This window comes from Mytilus californianus, unplaced genomic scaffold, assembly GCF_021869535.1.
Source record: "Mytilus californianus isolate M0D057914Y unplaced genomic scaffold, xbMytCali1.0.p SCAF_4, whole genome shotgun sequence".
Taxonomy (NCBI): Eukaryota; Metazoa; Mollusca; class Bivalvia; order Mytilida; family Mytilidae; genus Mytilus; species Mytilus californianus.
Window position 1 is genome coordinate 59,289,411 of NW_026262690.1, and position 21,055 is coordinate 59,310,465.

Genomic DNA, 21,055 nt, shown 5'->3' on the forward strand with positions numbered 1-21,055 from the left:
TACGAGCCAGTGCTCAACACAATGGGAAACCAGTTGGCACCTTCGTCTTGAGAATAGCGAAAGGAATTGTTACCTGCGTGAATGTTTGGGATGGAGTAGTAGGTTTCCAGGTTCACCAATGCCATCTCGTAGGCCTTGGATTCCTTGAGTTGCAGTGGGGGGTTGAATCGGGTAAGGATTTGGCTATCGTTTCCAGAGACGATGAAGGAAAACCCATGCTTGGGGTCGGTGTTATCGACAATTTGCTGCAACAATGTGTTATCCATTTATTTATGGTAGACCATTGTCACATTTTTTTGCTTCCACTCTTCGATACCGTCATACTGCTCCTTGAGTTGTTTACCAGCCTTCACTACGATCGCAGACTTCGGCGGGGCGACTGGCAAAGAGGAGTTGTAGGTGAATTTTATCCATTTTACTTTTTAGTACATGACGTTCATCTTCTGACCATCGGATTCAAACTGTAGGATTCTGTCGGAAATGACAAGTACAAACGCTTCGGTGTTGTCTGGAACATTGCGGGCGAATTCGGCCCGGATCTGAATGTCTACCGTAGATTCTTTGAGACTTCAGACTGATGACTCACATCGATTACAAACAAGGGGTACAAGTCGATGAAATCGGAGGGATTAATACCACCATTACTGAGGAGACTGTCCATGTTGTGGAATTTCTTTCTGAAGTCGGAGGCCTCTTTGAACACTCTGGCGATTCTATTTTCGTTGAAAGCTGCATTATAGTCGACTGCCGGATAACGTTCAGCGTTGAGGGTGACATGGATATTTCGCAATTGACAGTGATCGAACACGGAAGCATTATGGGTTTGGTCACCACTTCTGTTGGTTTGGAAGGCAATGATGATATATCTAGGCTTTTCGCGACCACTCTTGGCAGCTAGGCGCCAGTTAAACTGTGAGGCTTGGGGAACGGCTATGGAATCGCACTGTCTCATGCGAAATCCACAGCGGATCTTGGATTTACTCTGGATGGTTTTGTACAGTTGCATCTTATTTTCGTCTGAGGGGGTGACATGAGGGACGAACCACGATAATTTACTCGGGACGATCTTTGCCGGATCGTTGACGGCAGCTGCTCTCAGAATGGCATTAGCATTTGAATCCCGAACGAGTGAGAGTTCGTGCCTGAACCCGTACACTATTTTGTTGTAATCATCTGCGAATCCAAAAATATGTTTTAGGGGGATGGCAAACGAAAACGATCCTTTGTTGGTGGGCTTGGTGATAATGTATCCATGGCGGGCTGCAAATCCAGTGTTCTCAGCCTCAGCATCGGTGGAAGAATCCTTATACCACAGTTGGTTGAGACCCTGCGATTTGGAGAAGTCTTCGGGGTAAGTTAACATTCCCAGCATAGTGGTGGCGATGCCGGGGTCGTTAATATGTTCGATCTGCTGACCGGAAAGCCTGTAACTGATGCTCTTGAAGAGATACATGATACCATTATGGGTGAGCGACACAAGATCGCCATTGGCATATGCTGTGTCATCATTCTTGAGAAGTCGACCTTCCACCACGAGATAACTCTCGGCGGGGTGTAGGAACAAATCCTGGGTTTCGATGTTGATTCGGATTTCAGCACCGGCATTGTTCAGCTGGGCACCGGCTTGTGGTTCGTATTCTCGAACCTAATATTCCTGGAGACTTTCGTTGAAGGTCAACCCTTCGGTGATTGTAAGGATGTCAGACATAATGTATTTATTTATAGCGTTGGACGAAGTCGTGGATGGTTTTGATACCAAAGCCGGAGATTAGATTGTTTAACCGAACTTGCTCTGGCTTCTTGCGTTGAACACTAGGCTGTCGAGGGGTTTTACTGCGTTTTCTGGGGTGGGTCACTTTATCAACCACATGGTCGACGGCTTTGGAGGCTCCTTTTTCAACACCTTTCAAGGCTGCATTGGTGGCAGCACTCACGGCCTTACTTCCTAGGGTTTTGGCGGCAGAGGAAGTAAACATGCGTCCAGCCAAACTGGCGATTGTGTCAAACAGTCCTTTACCACCGTAGACGTACTTTCGAGCGTAACCTTTCTTGATTTGCAACATTTATTTATAGGATGCTAGTATGAAGCGCCTTATATTCATCGATGCTGATATGTCTACCCGTTTTCATAGCATCGATAATCGACACAATTTCGTTGCGCACACCATTATTTCCTGCTCGGTATGCTGCAGCACACAGTTCCAAGCGATCGAGGAGCTGCTTGAAGTTGGAAGGAAGAAACACGGTATGCAGCCCACTACCAAACTTATCCTTCTTGTAGATGTGGGACACGATTTCCTTCCACTTGTAACCCTTATTCGCCTTCGGGGTTCTCGAAAGGGTGGAATTGCCTTGATACATGGCACCGGAACTTTTCAGGATTTGTGCAAAGTCCTCTAGGTCTTCAGGCTCGAACGTTTCTGGATTCTTTTTCACCATGAGTTCCCAGAGGCCAAGGGTTCCTTTGTACCTCACACCATCTACGAAAATATCATCACCGTCAAAAGTAACTGGTGAGCTTCCGATGAAGATACCATCGTTTTCAGATCGCAATCCAAAGGTGTGGTCGGCGGAAGGAGTCATACTGAGCTGCAAATACTGCTGTGCTCGAGGTCCGAGGACGGTGTCTGTAGGTGGTGCGATTGGTAGTGGATCGGCAAACTCGGGCGGTGGAGGAGGGAGGGCTGGCACTGCAGCAGGAAGGTCCAATATTGTCAAGGCGGTGTTGCATGTTGCTGGCTTGAATGCTCCGCTTAGTTTCATGCAACTCCTTTGCAAGTGCCTCACGCTGCTTAGGGTCGGTAATCTTGATAAACGTCATTTATTTATAGGATCGAACGCTGTTGAACGCCCCATAGCGTTGGTGTGAACGCCCCTAAGCGTTGGTGTGAATGTCCCTAAGCGTTAGGTAAAACGCTCCCACGCGCCTGGGGGAAGGTTCAGACGCCTTTCTCAATCGCTAGGGGTATCGTCTGTAACCGTTGCAGCCCCCTTTTTCTTTGTAAGATTCAAGTGTCTGAGGCATAGGTCTTTACGCGGTTGGCATGGCTTTGTGCACTGGTGGCCTCGAATCGTCTTGGTAGGGCATTGGGGTTGAGGAAAGCGCTTCTTTTTACCATACTGACGGCCAGAGTTCCATGCGTCGAAATCACTTCCACCGCTATAGATCGGGCGGGTGATCGTGCGACCGCATTTCCAACACATACTTATCATATCTACTGGGTTCCACTCAAATTTACATTTGCAGGGCCATTCGAACTTGCAGGGTTGGGGTTCCTCTGTGTCCAGATATTCTTCATTCTCCAGTTCCAGGAAAAAATCTTCGAACTGATCCATTCTTTATTTTATACCTCATAGAACTCATCTAATTAGCATCGGTATTTCCCTGCTGACTTGGGGCTTGTGAGATCGATGGTTACAAATCCATATGGTTGGGACCAGCAATGCTTTCACAGAGTGTCGAACTGTTCCTTGGTGAGGTCAGCATCAAGTCGTCGAACACCATGAGGTTCTTGCGGCTGGGATCGAGTTCCCGGGGGTCTGGTACATCACTCCCTTGCTCGAAGAAAAAAGTGTCGATACCACTCGGGTGTCGTGGTGGTTGTAAGGCGTTGACCACATCGATCATCGAGTAGGGTGACTTGCTATTGCACTGTAGGAGGTCTCGAATATCTTCCTTAGGGAAGCCTTTTCCCAACGCTTGCTGCAACAGCTGGTAGTGGGCTGGTGAAGTGATTTTTCGAGACGTACAATCGATCGTAGTCGAGCCATCCATCGCGCAGGAGTAGGTTGTTCAACAGCGTTGTTTTACCACAGTCCGACTTCCCAATGATCAACCCTCTGATCGACCGCTGCGGAAGGAGGTAGTGATTGCTCCTCTTAGGGGCGTTGGCACTGTAGGAAATGTCTTCGACGTTCATTTATTTAAATAAAATAACGATGATCTTCTGCGTGAAATGTCGTAGGAAGACGGACACAGTTAACCCTGGCGAAACAATTACCAGCAACGGGCGACGGAGGAAGTTTGGCAACTGCAAGGTATGCGGTGCCAAGAAGTCTCAATTTGTTGCTACAACCGATGCAGGGTTCATGAACAAACTAATCAACGGATTACCCATGGAAATGCATCTCCCCGGACACAACTTCACTGGGCCAGGGACTAAACTTAGCAAGCGACTACTCCCCGATGGCACCCCGAGGGCTTGGTCAAAACCCATTAATCGAGTGGACCAGGCTGCATATCACCACGATCTTTGTTATGCCCAGCACAAGGATACAACCGCACGCAACTCCATTTGTGACAAAGCTATGCTAGCCTCGCTTAACACCATTCCCAACCCTACCACACGCGAACGCATGGACCGCAGCATTGTCGGACCCATCATCGGCACCAAAGCTCGATTCGGTCTGGGTATCAAAAAAAAGTTCGCTGGACCGATGATTTAGCTGAGGAGTTGCACAAACCTGTTCGACGTAAGTTTCAAAAACGCCGTGTGGTAGTGGGTGGTGTGGATGAGACCTGGGCGGCCGACCTTGTTGATATGAGTGCCTTTTCCAGGGACAACAAGGGAAATAAGTTCATCCTGAGCATCATCGATGTCTTCTCCAAATATGGTTGGTTGATACCGCTCAGAAACAAGAAGGGGGTGACGGTGCGGGATGCCTTTCAAGCGGTGTTCAAGGAGCGTGTGCCCAAGAAGCTTTGGACAGACAAAGGCACTCAGTTTTTACAACAAGGATGTAAAACAGTTGCTCCAAAAGCATGATATTGAGCTCTACTCCACCGAGAACGAAGAGAAGTCGAGTGTGGTTGAGCGATGGAATCGCACCATGAAAGAGAAGATGTTCAAATACTTTTCAGCCAACTCCACGCGCACCTATATCGATGTCCTGGACAATCTTGTTCGCCAGTACAATACCACCAAGCACCGCTCCATCAAGATGACCCCTGTCGCCGCAAGTCACAAGGAGCATGAAAACAAGGTGTATTGGAACCTTTACCAGGGCATACCTCCCATGAAACCACCGCGATTTCGTGCTGGCGACAGTCCGAATCACAAAGAAGAAAGGTACATTCGAGAAGGGATACACACCCCGCTGGACCGAGGAAGTATTCACCATTTCCCTAGTGTTGAACACTCAGCCGCCCACCTATCGCCTCAAGGATTTCAGCGGCGAGGAAATTCAGGGTTCCTTCTATGAGCCCGAACTTCAAAAGACTGATCAGGACGTCTACCGCATCGAGAAGGTCTTGCGCCGGAGAACCCGGGGGAGGGGTGAAAGAGCTTTACGTTAAGTGGAGGGGGTATCCCACGGAATTCAACTCTTGGGTCAAAGCCACAGATGTGCAATAGACTAGTCAAGTTTTCTTGTCCTTATTCATAGGACAGGAAAACTCTGCTGTGTTACCTTATAATTTCATGAGTTCCGCCTTGATTCTGTCGAAGCGCCGGTCCTCCTCAGATATGGAATCCAATTCGCGCCGGCTCCTGTCCGTCGTGTGATAAGACTTCACCTTCTGTTCGATGGTGTTGATTTTCTCTTGAACCGCCATGCTTAGATCCACATAGTTCTTTGCATACTAGTACCATCCTTTGGTCACCGGTTCATGTGCCGCCACCCCCTCTGGAAGATTGACGATCGAGTGTCCCTGCATATCCAGGACACCACTCATCATACCGCCGGCCATAGGCAAACACTTCGCCACTTTTTTCTCGATACCAGGTGTTTTTTCATCGCCTCGAGCTCTTTCGAGATTGCTTCGAGCGCAGCCTCTAGGTCATTGATGTCTTTTATACCATCTTTTAACTGTTGGGTCACCCACCTTTTTGTCACAGCATCCGAGCTGTCCTCCGGATGTCCTAGGCTAGTAATGCGATTGTCGTTCATATCCAAATCCATTTATTTATAGAGTGAGAAGATTGTATCTTCCAGCGATTTTCCAGTCGCCAACACTTTCAACACGAATAGGCAAAAGTGACCACACACCACCGAGCCTCGCTGCTGTAATTCATCGGTGCTATATCGAATTTCAGGCTGTAAGTAGTCTACCATCTCGTCAAGAGTCAAAGTAATACTTTACCAGCCCACGTTTATACCAGCAAGTCCAATGCGTTCCAGGACCTTCCCAGCTATCGTGATTCAAGATTCCACACTCAATGCGGCGCGGGCTGGGTGGTAGGGTATCTCGCATGAACACCCCTCTGAAACTTGGGATTCCTAGGGCTGTGACGGCTCTATCCAATTCCTTATTCGACAGCGGCTTGTGGGGGAGAATTATGCTGTGAATTCTGATTTTATCCATTTATTTTGTAGTGTCCATGGGCTAGGGTGCTAATTCCGTCGGGGAGAATGTGTCGCTTGGTATCTTTAGCCGAGAGAGCGACTTTATTAATTTCCTGGGTGTAGATCTGATGGCGGTGACTACGGAAAATATTCATCGATTTGTAAATCTCTTGTTGGGTGTGCAGACATCTCTTATACTCATCGAATGTGATGTTACGTTCAATCACATTCCTCTTGACCCCCTTTGCTCTCTTGGTGGTGCCACCATTATCCATCTTGTATGAGTATAACTTAGGTCGAAGCCCCACGAATTCAGTCAAACTCTTACCACCACACTCGTCCTTGAACATACCGATCACCTTCTTGTTCACACCGACTGGAATTCCAGATGAGTGACCGGCCGGGTAGTTTGAGTTGTCGATTTCTCCTGGATGTGGGGGGTAATGTCCTTGTAGAAATCAGCTGTTGTGATCTCATAGGCCAAACTGTCAGTGTCTGTGAATAGTAGGCGCGCGTTGTCGCCGTGTGTCTTCCGCATGAAATCGTAGTGGAAGTCGTACATCAGGATCTTTGAGATGTCTAGGATGCACGCCCCCAAGTAGATGGGTTTGTCGAACTTGAGCTTGGTCATCTTCATGTGGACGGCTGCCAGGTTCTCGTGAAACACAACCCTTCGATCGAAGTTAGGTTTAGCTACAAGCTTCAGTGCTTGTTTCTCTGTGGTGACCAGTCGGACATCGATCCTCTTGCGGATGTTCTCCATGGTTTTGCCAAACACTGAATTATTCATCAGCTTGAAGAAATCCTTTTCGGCATCGTTCTTGGCCACGGCCCTGGGTCCGGTGTTTTTGTCGATGTATGGTTTGAGCCATGCTGATTGTCTGAATCCAATGATGCGATGGACCTTGGTGAGCTTTATCCCCCGCGCCATGTACTTCTTGAGGTTTCGATGGTGGAGGGTGTACTTGACGCGCTTGTTCAGATGAGGTGTCAGTTTGTGCACCCCATCAATCTCCATTTTCCGGCGCCAGAGGGTAGTCGTTGTGATCATCGTGGAGCTCTTGGGGATACTCTAGGTCACATTCCACCATAGCCCCATGCTCGTGATCGTCTGGGTAGTCTAGGATTTGGTCGATCTCCTCCGGCTTCATCCATTCAAAATCTCCCGTTGGTAAGGGTTCTGCCACACTGAAAATTTAAATTAGTCACTATGACTATTCATTTAGTCAAATATTAGCCGAAAGGTAGTCAACAGCATATATGACTACCCATCATGTCATTGTGACTACCTGCACGGTCAATTTGACTATGTTAGTGGTCACAGCACCACGTGGTGTAGAGTATCAGTTTTCACGCGCACTCTTTCGCGTTCCCTTTGTTCTCTAGATCGTGTAGATGTAAACAAACCAGGAGGCATGAAACTGTCATTTTGTCAATTAAACCAATTGTTTAAAGTAAGTATTATGTATATTTGTTTAAATTATAACTTACAAAAATTAAATTTAAGAAAAAGTGTAATGAATGTAAAATCGGCACATGTTGACGTAATGACAATAAAAAAGGGGGAGATATGTATACGGGATATCAATTCTGATACACATACAACGTATTGTCGATTGAAAAGAGTATTTAGCGATATCTTTTTTTCACCTGACCAAAAACTGTTGAAAATAAATTTAACACTGCAATCGATATTCACAACAAAAATTAAAAAAAACCTCAGGTTGGCTGTCAAGATCCTGGTGCTTACATTACAATGCTGTAATATAGGATGGGTGGATGTCAAGATCCTGGTGCTTACATTACAATGTTGTGTTATAAGATGGGTGGCTGTCAAGATCCTGGTGCTTACATCACAATGTTGTGGTAGAAGATGGGTGGCTGTCAAGATCCCGGTGCTTACATTACAATGTTGTGGTATAAGATGGGTGGCTGTCAAGATCCCGGTGCTTACATTACAATGTTGTGGTATAAGATGGGTGGCTGTCAAGATCCCGGTGCTTACATTACAATGTTGTGGTATAAGATGGGTGGCTGTCAAGATCCTGGTGCTTACATTACAATGTTGTGGTATAAGATGGTTGGCTGTCAAGATCCCGGTGCTTACATTACAAAATAATAGTATAAGATGAGTGACTAAATCACTAGATCAAAGATTTTAAAATTTGTTTTATTCTTTTAACTTTTAACATGACTAATATACTTGTTTATTGTAATATTTTAGCTTTTAAAAAGAAATAATTTTATTTTTCAGCAAATGAAGACATTGCTATATTTGTATGAACACAGCTGAGAGATTTTTTACCAGAGAGAATATTACACTGACACATGCAGAGTTGATACCGACAAAATATCTAAAATAAACACTTCAAATTCTGACATACTGAAAATGTATAAAATATATATTGAAGTTGGGATATAATAATGTATGTAACAATGAGTTTATAATAAATATATTTTCTTTATTTGATTTTTAGACTTTAATATATGTCACTGAGTAATGGTTACACATGGAAACTTAAGATATAGGAAGGTTTTGAACATTGAGCACTTTGTGGTCCTATACTGTTGTCATTGTTAGTATTGCTGCTGTGGTATTTTTAATGATATTATATTCCAAATGTATTTGTCAATCCTATGGAAGAGAAACAACATAAAGTAGAATAACAGAAGAAATGAAACATAAAAGTACAAAACGGATGGAAACACACACAAAGTAAAATGGTAGAACAAAAAACACAACACAAATTAAAATAACAGTCTAACAGTCGTGACTATTCACAGTAATCATGTTGACTAACCAACATGGTCATTTTCGACCATTTCAATAAGTCATATGGACTGCATTCAATTGTCAAACTGACAAATGTGCATAGTCAATTGAACAATCCAATTCGTCATAACGAGTATAACATATAGTCATTTTGACTTCCTAACATAGTCATAAATACCAGCCTTCTCAGTCAAATGTGACTAACCATCTAGTCAAACGACTAAGAGCATAGTCAAAATGATTAAAATGCATTGTCATCTAGAGGACAGTCAAAATGACCAATTAAATTGGTCAAATTGACTAATTTAGGTTTTCAGTGCATGGTCCAGCCGTACAGGTTGTTGGCGTCCAGGTAGGCCAGGTACTTGATGGGTTGTGCCGCATCGTAGTTGGTCATGTATGGATTGTTGGCCTTTCCATATCGGTGGGAGATCATAGCCACGCCTCCCCTAGTCGCATTCTCAAACATCATCAGCATGTCTGGATCTGAGAGGAGTTCCAGTCGGACCCTGGTGAATTTTAGCGCCGCGTCGTAAGCGAGTCCGGGGGCTGTGAAGTAGTGTGCTTGATCGAGCTTATAGTTTACCATACAGATATCCCTAAAATTCTCGAAGACATCCTCCAGTATGGCTACATCACTTTCCAGGTAGAGATTGTGATAGTCCCGCATCGTCTGGCAGCTGAATTCCTTGAACATCCGCTGGGCGTGCTCATAGTCATCGTCACTAATATCTGTGCCGTTGAGTTTGTTGAAGAACTCCTCCTTGGGTGGTAGTTGTGTTTCCTCCAGCTTGGTAGGCCCATCCATGTAATCGTAGGGGTACACTCCCTTCCTGATCATCAGTTCTGAGCGTTCGCCGAAGCATTTCTGTGTTGCCTTGAACTTACCCATCGTAAGATTTTCCGCCAAGGTTTCGAGGGAGTTGGGCATAAACCTACACGAGTCGATGAACCTCATCTCCAGGGTCTTATCCACCTTCTTTGAGAAGCTGATGTAGGTTTCGTCTGTGCTTGGGATGCAGTTGAGCTTCCCTTCCCCAAATCCTAATTCCTTCACAAACATATGGGCGTCATACTTGCTGAGATTGTGAAACACGATGGGAACGAAGTTGGGAAGTTTGAATGCTAGGTTGCACTCACTGTGCGCTGCACCGCGATACTTACCCGTGAGGTGGTCGTGATCTCGAACCTTATCCCCATTCAATGCCTCATCGCAAATATGACAGTGTGTGCTCGCTGTAAAACTCTCCTTGTCGGCGTCGGTCATCACCATCGTCAGCTCTTTACCATAGATTTTACCAATTTCCCGGACTTCCTTCTCCATGCATTCGACAAAGTGCTTGGCCGCATCCTCCCCACAGTAGACGACTGAATCTTTGTAGTCACCGTGGACGTATTTCACACGGTAGCAGAACCCTGATGGTCGGTGTAGCTGGTACGCCTTTGTGTAGGCTCTCGATGGATTAGGCTGACAGGTGTTCATCTTTTCAGTGAAGCACTCAAAGTCTGCGTAGATGGTGAATGGAACCGTCATCTGACGTTTGTGGCTTTGGAAGCCGACGGAGGTTCCTTCCTCCGGCATCTCGATTTTGACCGCCTTCTTCTGACCGCAGTATTCCATATGCTCGTCCAAGATGTCCTCTCTGGAAAAGTGGCTCAGACACCTGCGGCAGAAGAAGAGCTCATGACCATGCTCTGTGACTTGTGAGCTCAAGAGTCGTGATATGCTCTTGATCCAGCAGTAGTGCTGTTTGTCGGTGCCGGTCAGGAACAGGAGGTCTACATGTTGCGCGCCGGTGTTCTTCGATATTCTCAGGGGATATAGTTGGAGATCCTCCTCTTCATCTTCACCTTTCTTCACACCATCGAAGCCAAAGACGTTGATGTTGAGGTTTGTATTCCGGGTTTCGAATTTGTCGATCGCCTTGAGGGAAACCGGGAACTCAATGTCGTTAAAAGTTGAGCTCGTTTTCCCACTTTTTGTATTGCTTCAGGCGGTAAGCATGATTCTTATCCACCTCGTCTTCATGCAGGGCCGCCAACACTGCCCATTGAAAGCAGTGATCATCCCTGTTTTGTACATTGATGATTGCTTTCCTCCTGGCAAGCTCCGATGGGAGTGGTATGTAGGAGCTGCCGGCGAGTGCCTTAAATTTGTTCAGGTGGATTTCAAGTTTCTTGATGTGATTAAATACCCATCCACTACCCTCACGCATGTAGTTTACCATACTCTCCTTGATCTTCGCTATCATGACCGCAATCTCAAAGTCCAGGTCAGTTGATTCGGTGATTGTTACCATCAATGATCTGAAGTAGGGGGTAGCGTAAAGATTCTCTCCGGTCGCGGGGTTCGTTTTGACTAATTCCAAGCTCACCACTAGCTGTACCTTCAACCCCTTCTTTTGGGTGAGGGCATCTTCGATTGTGCTGGTGATGGTGTTGCGACTTACCTGGAAAAACGTCTCCAAATCATGCTGCTTGAGTGGTTCAATGGTGACTGTGCCAAATACACCTTTCAATGCATTGCGTCGGTCGACAATTTTGATTTCCTCTTCGACGGTTGCATTTTCGATTTCCTTCTTCACCAGTTCGGTCAGGTCAGCTCTCCCTAGTCGGGAATAGTTGGTAATTCCCCGTCTTTTGGCAATGGTCCTCAGCTCCTTCTTGGTAAAGACCTCTTCGCGAGTAAATTTGTGGGCGGTATTGGTCTCAATTAACTTTATCAATTCCCCCTTTGGTTTCCTACTGTACCCCTTAAGACCCTCCTTCTTCGCGATTTCTCGGAGTTCTTTCATGGTGGCTTTCACCACAATTTTCCCTCCGACTGGGGTATCCTCTTCCTCTTCCTGCTGGCGTGGTTCTTTGCTGTGTCTCCAGCAGAGCCTATCTTTTCCCGGTTTACTCTTTCAAAACTGCCCCTTCTTTTTCTTCAGCGGAGCGCCGCAAGTTTTTGGTTCTTCGGCAGTGTCATTCTCAATATTTTGGCGCACCTCCGTACCACAGTGCTGACAAATTTTGGTCCTTTCGTCCATATCTTCCATTTTGGGGTTGCTACAACACTGCTGCTTTTGGGGAGTTGGGGTACTATCTTCCATTTCTTCCATTTCCAGAAAGAATTTTTCATACTGATCCATATCTATATCAACAATATCAATTTGGGGGATGCTTCCTTCTAAGATGTTTGGGGCTGGGGAATCTCGGACGTTTTGTGTAAAAGACATATTTGTATCTACCCTAGGATTACATCCTTCTAAGGTGTTTGGGGCTGGGGTATCTCGGACGTTTTGTGTAAAAGACATATTTGTATCTACCCTAGGATTACATCCTTCTAAGGTGTTTGGGTTTTGTGTAAAAGACATATTTGTATTTACCCTAGGATTACATCCTTCTAAGGTGTTTGGGTTTTGTGATAAACTAAAAGACATTCTTGTTTTTACCCTTAGGCTAATTGAAACGTATTGCGTTTGCATTTTATTTTTAGGGTTGGGGTTCCTATGCTGAATTTGTGCTTAAAATGGCAAGTGGTGTAGAATCGGCCTTTTGACACTACTAATTGGTTTAAGTGTTTTTGAGTTGATGTCCGACATGTTGACGACGGACGGACAGACGGACAACGGTATACCATAATACGTCCCGTAAACGGGCGTATAAAAATCGTTAAAACTGCAGCAGCTATACAGTGACGAGTAAAATTTCCTGTCATTATCTTAATCTTATTATTATACATCGAACATCTTTTTAGGCTTTAACCGCCTCTGTAGTCTCGTGCTCTTTGATTCTTGGTCTGTTTCAGCGAAGTTTGATAAAATTGAGAATGGAAATGGGGAATGTGTTAAAGAGACAACAATCCGACCAAAGAGCAGAAAACAAGCACTAGTTCAGTGAAAATGGACGTCATACTAAACTCCAAAATATATAAATGAACTAAAATTAACATCCAAGTCTAACAAAGGCCAGAGGCTCCTGACTTGGGACAGGCGCAAAAATGCGGCGGGGTTAAACATGTTTTGCGAGATCTCAACCCTCCACCTATACCTCTAGCCAATGTAGAATAAACAAACACACAGCAATACGCACAGTAAAACTCAGTTTAAAAGAAGTCCGAGTCCGAGGTCAGAAAAGGTAACAAAAGGCACTAAGCAAAATGACAATGATACAGACCTCAATTAAACTGATTGAAAGATTATGTCTTCTTCATATGAAAATCAAGCACAATCCCTACCGTTAGGGGTTTAGTATCATACCATCATAAAATATATGAGAAGAACATAACCCGTATCATGCCAACAAATGGTTTTAGGAATAAATGTGTTGATTTCCGATGCAAAGATCCTATGAGTGAATCAATATTAATACCAAAATATGCCATCTTTAATGACCTGACAACAGTATCGTAACGATATCCCTTCTGAATAAGTCTGTTTAAAGGTTTGGTTAGCTTTTGAGGTGGATGCCGACATTTTTGTGCTTTGTATAGAATATTACCATAAAAGATCGGATGTGAAATACCTGAACGTATAAGATGTCAGCATGTTGATTTATATTTACGAATGATGTCCTTGTACCGATGATAAAATTTAGTAATTGTTTTGACTAATTTGTGATATCGAAAACCCTGGTGTAATAATTTTTCAGTAATACAGAGATTTCTTTCGTTAAAATCAAATACGTTGTTACATACACGAGCGAATCGAACAAGTTGAGATATATAAACACCATAAGATGGTGACAAGGGAACGTCACCATCTAAAAATTGATAATTAACAATAGGAAATGAAAAATCATCTCTTTTATCATACATTTTCGTATTAAGCTTCCCGTTTACGATATACACTAGATAGCATAATCTTGTGATTTTAGTTTACTTTCGACTTATGAGTTTTGATGTCCGTTTGGTATCTTTCGTCTCTCTTTACCGACTAATTATTCTAATCGATTATGGCTGCTTATCGTCCAATGATAAACATTTCATGCTTTCTGTCGAGGATGAAAGAGTTGTTATTTTTACTGTGGGGAACATTACTGAAAATAGTACTTGGAGGACGCGTTGTTATATTTTAAGTGTCTCATATAATTCTACAAAATATTCATCTTTTTGTTCGAATTTATATAACTTACCTCGATTTTCATCATCGTGTTTCCTTTTTCCATCTAGTTTAAGTTATTTTTAAATCCATAAACGTCTTCCAGTGCCATGCCAAAGTAATTCTTGTTGATAGTTCCGTCACTCGTGTTATACCACCAACCGTTACACAGAAAACTTGACGTGCAACGTGAAAGTAGTTATCAAGAGTGATAGGAATATTATTTAGGCCCGGTTCTTTATTCGTCATCTTCATTTCATCTACTGGACTACTAGATATCTTTGTAGGTTTTGATGGATTGCTGTCCCATTGAGATACATCCCACAACTTTTATACATGTAATTCACTATTGCGAATACAAGGGAGAGGGTATCACTTAATCTCATTGAATTAGAAACTTTTCTTCGAACGATGTTATTTTATTTTTTCTACTATTTATACAAAAGCCCACAAAGCCATTTATTTTTAACAAAAGCCTAGTATATCAAATTAAAGAATATATCTCCCTCATGCAAAGTTCTGATTCCTTGCCCTCTTTGGTTTTACATTTTTTTATCCTTTTTGGTTGATCAGCACTTCATTTTTTTTTATAAGGCTGGATTTCAAATATTTTTGTCACGAGCATCACCTAAGAGATATTTATTGTCAAAATGCGCATCTGGTGCAGTAAAATTGATTTTTTAGCTATTAAACCTTGGAAATATCGCCTGTTTTACTGATTATGATTGAATTTATTTTGAAATTCCTATAGATAAAAGGTTTTACTACAGATGTCAAATAAACTTAACATTATCAATGGTCCATGTAAATGAACTCAAGGTCAGGTGAACATGACATGCACACATTACAATCATTCCATAGTTGACCTATTTATTATAGTAATTGAGAAACACACCTAACCACGAAAACTAAAATTGACCAATGAACTATAAAAAATGAGGTCAAGGTCTGTTGAATCCTGTCATATGGACATGTACAACTAACATTTATTCCATACACCAAATATATTTACCTATTGCATATAGTAGCTGAGAAAAGAACCAAACTACGAAAACTGAACATTGCCAAATGAACAATGAAAATGAGGAAAATCCATTTCGAGTGCATTTCACAAAATACATTTCATACACCAAATACACTTTACCAATTGCCTAAAGTATATAAGATATGGACTACCTTTTGAGATGTAATGCTTTATATGCCACCGCCGGATTAGAATCCCTATATATATGTCTCGCATTCGCAAGCTAGACTAGACAAAATGCATTTCGCGTGTATGTCTTTATTAAATCATGGAGTTCATTATTCTTAATACCTACATAATATCTTCAGAACAAACATTCATGAATAAAACTTTTTTTAGAAGATCGTATTCTTCAATTAAAATTGAAAATAAATAAGTATGCACGCGTTGTCGTGCTACGCATGTCCCACTCGTAATTCAATTTATCAGAAAACAGAAATTTAGTGTCGGGCCGTTCTGAAAAGCGCACACACGTTACAACGCATCACTGTTGAGCTACGGACTAAATATAAAGTCAATCTGTTTCATAGTTTCAGAGAAAACTGTGATATTATTTATGAGGTCATTCAACATACAAAAAAAATCAAAAGATCCGAAAAGAGCTCACACCTTACAACCATCACTATCAAGCTACTGACCATATATGAAGTCATTCTGGTGAATAGTTTCTGAAAAAATAGTGACGAAAATATTTGATTGACGAACGGATAAGGTGATTGCAATATAGTCCCAATTCAACAGTGGTGTTAAATATAACAGCTGAGACACTGGCATGCATATTTATACATATAAAATGTGGTTTTCTAAAATTTTGCTAGAATTCCTGTTGAATGTTTTTCTATAAAATCAGCTCTTGACTTCAAACCCGAAACCAATAGTTATGTATGGGTTTCTATATAAAGTATGAAGCTTGATAAAATTTAATGATTTTCTATGCTGGAAAATTTCCTTTTGGGATTCAGTGTCTGGAATGGTTTTCAAATTTGGCTGTCCATATGTTCACTTATCACGGCCACTAAAAAGGTTTGGACAATATTAAAGTGTTCAATCATGGTTCTATGAAAAGGTTTTTTCTATCAATCGTATTCTACACGTTATTTAGGGTTTGTAACTGATTTACATGGTAGGGGCGTGGAAATATATTCGAGTCGCCCATGCGACAATAATTTCCACGCCCCTGATTTGTAAATCAGTTTCATATCCTAAAAAATACCGTATATGTTTGGCGTCATATATATAGATATTCATGAATTTTTTCCCGCGTCCCGTACAAACAAATTTTGGAATATTTTCTTTACCGAAAGATCTGCGCATATTTAAAATAGTCTTCGCCTCCGGGTGCGAGATTTTCTCGCTGCGTTCAAGACCTATTGGTGATCTAGAACTGTTGTCTGTTTGACACATTTCCCATTTCCATTCTCAATTCTATTCGATCATGATAAACGAGGGAAAGCTATAGAAATAACTGTTATCCAAAGTTGCAGAAAATATGGGATGCTTACAAAAAGCCAAATGTAATTGACAAACGATAATATCAATAAACTGCTTCGTCGAGATCAGCTGGATACGACCGCAGAGGTCCAACCTTGAACAGTTGGGGCAAAAATGGACAAAATATTCAAGCTTGATACAGGTCTGAATTTGGATTGTAATTAAATATTTCACACATTATAGGTTTCTGACACAGAATAAATGTAGTCAAAGAACTTGAAATTGGTTATATGATTTGAATTTATATTCAATTGAAGATTTCTTGCTGTTGTGCAATATACTGTGCTGTTGCGCAATACTTAGTAAATATGTTTTCAGACTATAGACAAATAAGCAAAATAAATTGTGACCCCCAATTTATTTTGGAAAATTGACAATTTCTTAAAACATGAGGGGAAAAAAATTTGGCCAAAAATTGTTTGCGGTCGTATAAAAATCATTGCTCGGAAGGTAAGATCTTGTTTATTGCAAGGAGATTGGGATTCGAACAGGTATTAACTTTTAGATACAAATATATTAAGTTTATGTTGGTTAAAGACGTCTTTACATGCACGAAATACTGTTCACTGGACATAGAGCAAAAAACATCAATCAATCATTCGATGCAAAATTTTACTAATTGTTTTTTTACATCTTTGTAATGAATCATTGTTACAGAGTAAGTGCGTTTGAATAACAAAACAACCCTATGCTACAATAACTGTTAAAACTTTAAGTGTACTTCTTGCTGGTAAAATTTCATTTGAGATGACATATTATCAAAGTGAAATTTAGCCATGTTAATTATTTTATACATATAAAACTGCAAAAAAAAAGAAATCTGGCACACTTTCAGTTGCATCTCCTCAAACTCTGCCAAACAGATTTGATAACAGACTTAAAAAAAAAATGTGTAAGTTATTTGTGGTTGTAGTTTTCAATTTCTGAATTTTTTTAAGTATGTTCTTTCATGAAATATTTTTATTGAACTTTCGAAAAAATGCGTCCTAAGAACCAATCCGACAATCGTTTGAAATAATATATTAATGACATACATGTATTAAATGGATTAATAAGGTAGTGAAACCTTTTGTCTGTTAAAAAAAATATTTTCAAGTAGTGTACAATGAGCGTTGCAAAATTTTAAACTATCGGCGCACAGGAAGTTGTTGGCCGCACGACAGATGCAAAGATTGCTTACACACTAAAGCTCAGCATTATTTAGCTGCACACCAAATATAAAATCATTCCATTGCATAAAAGCTAAAAACACTTTGACAAAAAATCATTGTATAAAATGAGTATTGTAAAATTTCAAACTATCGGTAAACAGGAAGTGGATGAACAGATGTAAAACTTGCTTACACGCAACAACACAATACTAACCAAATATAAAATAATTTCCTTGAATAGAAGCTAAGAAAACCTTTGACGAAACATTTTTACAAAAGGTCTTTCGGACGGACGGAGTGAAGTAGTCATTACTAAACTTGCATTCGTCGTTAAGATTAATATGTTTAATGTGGATACATATCTGGCGAAATCGAAATTTCATTTGAAACGTGAATGTGTTAATAGAGAACTCTACAACTAACCTTTTCTGTGTTATACTTATAAAACATCAATTATACTTCAATTTCTTTTCATGTTGATATTGATAAAAACTCTCCCAATTCACAAAACAGTGAAAGTTTTAGATTTGAGCCCTGTGGCAATATTGTTACAACAGACCTTTTTGTCCTGTTCGAGATGCTGTGATGTGAAATACAGAAAACTTGATATCATCGACCTGCTTAAATTAACTGCCAATGTTGGTGCATAACAGAAAAAGATTACACGAAATCAGAAATTTACTCATCTGGTTAAAGTATTTCCATATTTCACTTGTATGTTCATATCAAAACGATTACCAGATTGAAAAATAAATCAAATACTCTCGGAAATCGTCACTTGTTTGCACCATATGACAAAGCAGCCAACAATGTCGTTGTTTGTCGTATGTAGCCGAATATAGAGATGAAACAGATACAATAAATTCCTATTACTTCCATTTAAGAAAATATTCAGATGGACACATCTCAACGATGATGGAATTTTAAGCAGCTTCCTGAATTATACAAAATCCTCTTTAAGTTTCGATCACATCTGCATCAAGTAAATGCTGAACTACTTATATCTCTGTCCTTCTACTAGCAATTTACCATATCCGAAGTTTTTAAATTCTTTGGGAATAAGTTTTTTCTCCTATGAAAATTGAGATCTCTCTACTCTTTATTTTCGACACATAACATAATCATATCGCACAAGCAAAATGTATTTTTTTCTGTGTAACTTTCTTTGGTAATTGCTAGGACTCCTCTTTCCACTATTCAATTTACAAATACAAATTGAACATGCAAAGAAATGATTTTAGCCATTCGCTTTCGCTTGAAAATATTTATAGTTGTTATGAACATGGAAGTAGTTGCTAGGACTTCTCTTTATAATACCACTATTCAGTTTAAATATACTAATTGAAAATGTGAAGAATTTAGCCATTGGTTTTCGCTTGAAAATTTTGGTGTTTAGCGCCCCTTTCAACCGGTGTGACCATTTTTGGTGGAGAAACCAATACTAAAAAAAAATCTTAGTCAATTAAGATTGGAGCCGAACGCACCAGCAATGTGTAGGGTTGGAACTAACAACATCAGTGTTGACAGGCTAGTGATAGTAGCTGAACTACTTAGACCATTCGGCCACCGATGCCCCTCCATGTTTTGAAGATAAAAGTATTGCGTTAAGCGATCATTGGTATCCCCATGAAACTGCTAGCCTGCTCAGCAAACGTTAAACGCAATCGTTTTTTTTTTTATTTTAGGATTTTGATATCCAAAGAGAAAAAGTTTATTTCCCATAAATATATTTCACTTCTGCATCATTTTCTAGTAATCCTTCAATTTGTACTAAAATTTACGTTATCATACATTTAAAATTGAGAGTGGAAATGGGGAATGTGTCAAAGAGACAACAACCCGACCATAGAGCAGACAACAGACAACAAATTTGAAGGCCACCAATGGGTCTTCAATGCAGCGAGAAACTCCCGCGTCCGGAGGCAGCTGGCCCCTAAACAAATATGTATACTAGTTCAGTGATAATGGACGTCATACTAAACTCCAAGTTATACACAAGAAACTAAAATTAAAAATGATACAAGACTAACAAAGCATGTCTATTTTAAGGTTTCAACAATATGTTGGCGTATTTACGAACACGCTACCGAATCATAGAAACTGAAAGATGGTACAAAACCAATATTTTGATCGAATCTGGATATTCCAATTTTTTATCGCAGATATTGGAACTTCAATTCGTTCTAAGGGGATTCTGAATCCTACTGAATTCCAATTTGTAGTTATACATATACCCATCATTTTGTAACTTGAATATCTGAGCATACATTTCAGATAAATTTCTTGAAAAGTTCACAAATAAGATATAAAGAATGTTGCGCTCAATGCACTTTGTTTGGTTTATTTTTAAACTCAAGTGTAGTGATAAAGTCATGCAGACCCACAGAGGTTTTGATTGCATACGTGCAATCTATACCACAAAACATATTCTCATTCAAATTAAAAGATTTTTACAATAGGAATAAAGATATAATAAAATGTCTTTACTAAAATAAATAAAGACTTAATTTTTAGCACTATCGGCAATCAAGATAAATTGGTTTATAATGGAATCATGATACAACTTAATAAGACTCGTATATTAAAAGTGGTACTTCACCCAAGATTGTTCATGGTAATATCAGTTTTAAGGCAAACAGGTTCAAATGTGTTGGGTTTTTTCAAATCATCCTTTTTGACTTTTATACATCTTGGTACAGATTATTACACATGGTCTTGGGGAATGGGCGCTCTTTTTTTCTTTCTATGCTACAGCTATTTCCAATAATGTCTTTTTCTGTCGTACTTCTTACTCCTACCAAGCTACTTTGCATAAATCAATTTATTTGTGCTATTTCACCACAATATTAAGATTGTGTTTATATGAGCAAGAAGGAGATAAAGGAATGGGATCTGAAATGTACTTTGCTAAAAATATGAGCAGCATGATTTCAAAATATGAAAAAACCAAGAGCAATAAAGCTAACAAGTTGAAGATTGAAGACAATATCTGGTCAACAAGAGTGCACATGCTGATACTAGTATGTCTCGCCTGCCTTACTTTTCATGATTGAATTTATGTTGAAAGTGTGTGATATGAAGGTTTTACTTTAAGTTTCAACAAGAATGTGCCCATAGTACACGGATGCCCCACTCGCACTATCATTTTCTCTATGTTCACTGGACCATGAAATTGGGGTCAAAACTCTAATTTGGCATTAAAATTAGAAAGATCATACCATAGGGAACATTTGTACTAAGTTTCAAG

The 21,055-nt window shown here is 40.8% G+C and overlaps 1 long non-coding RNA gene across 1 annotated transcript; it reads left to right on the forward strand.

Moving 5' to 3' along the window:
* The first annotated feature begins 7,579 nt into the window (after positions 1-7,579).
* Positions 7,580-8,750, forward strand: LOC127698539 (uncharacterized). The gene is made up of 2 exons (XR_007980877.1): positions 7,580-7,739; positions 8,540-8,750. It is a non-coding gene; the product is annotated as an uncharacterized LOC127698539 (long non-coding RNA).
* The last annotated feature ends 12,305 nt before the right edge of the window (positions 8,751-21,055 follow it).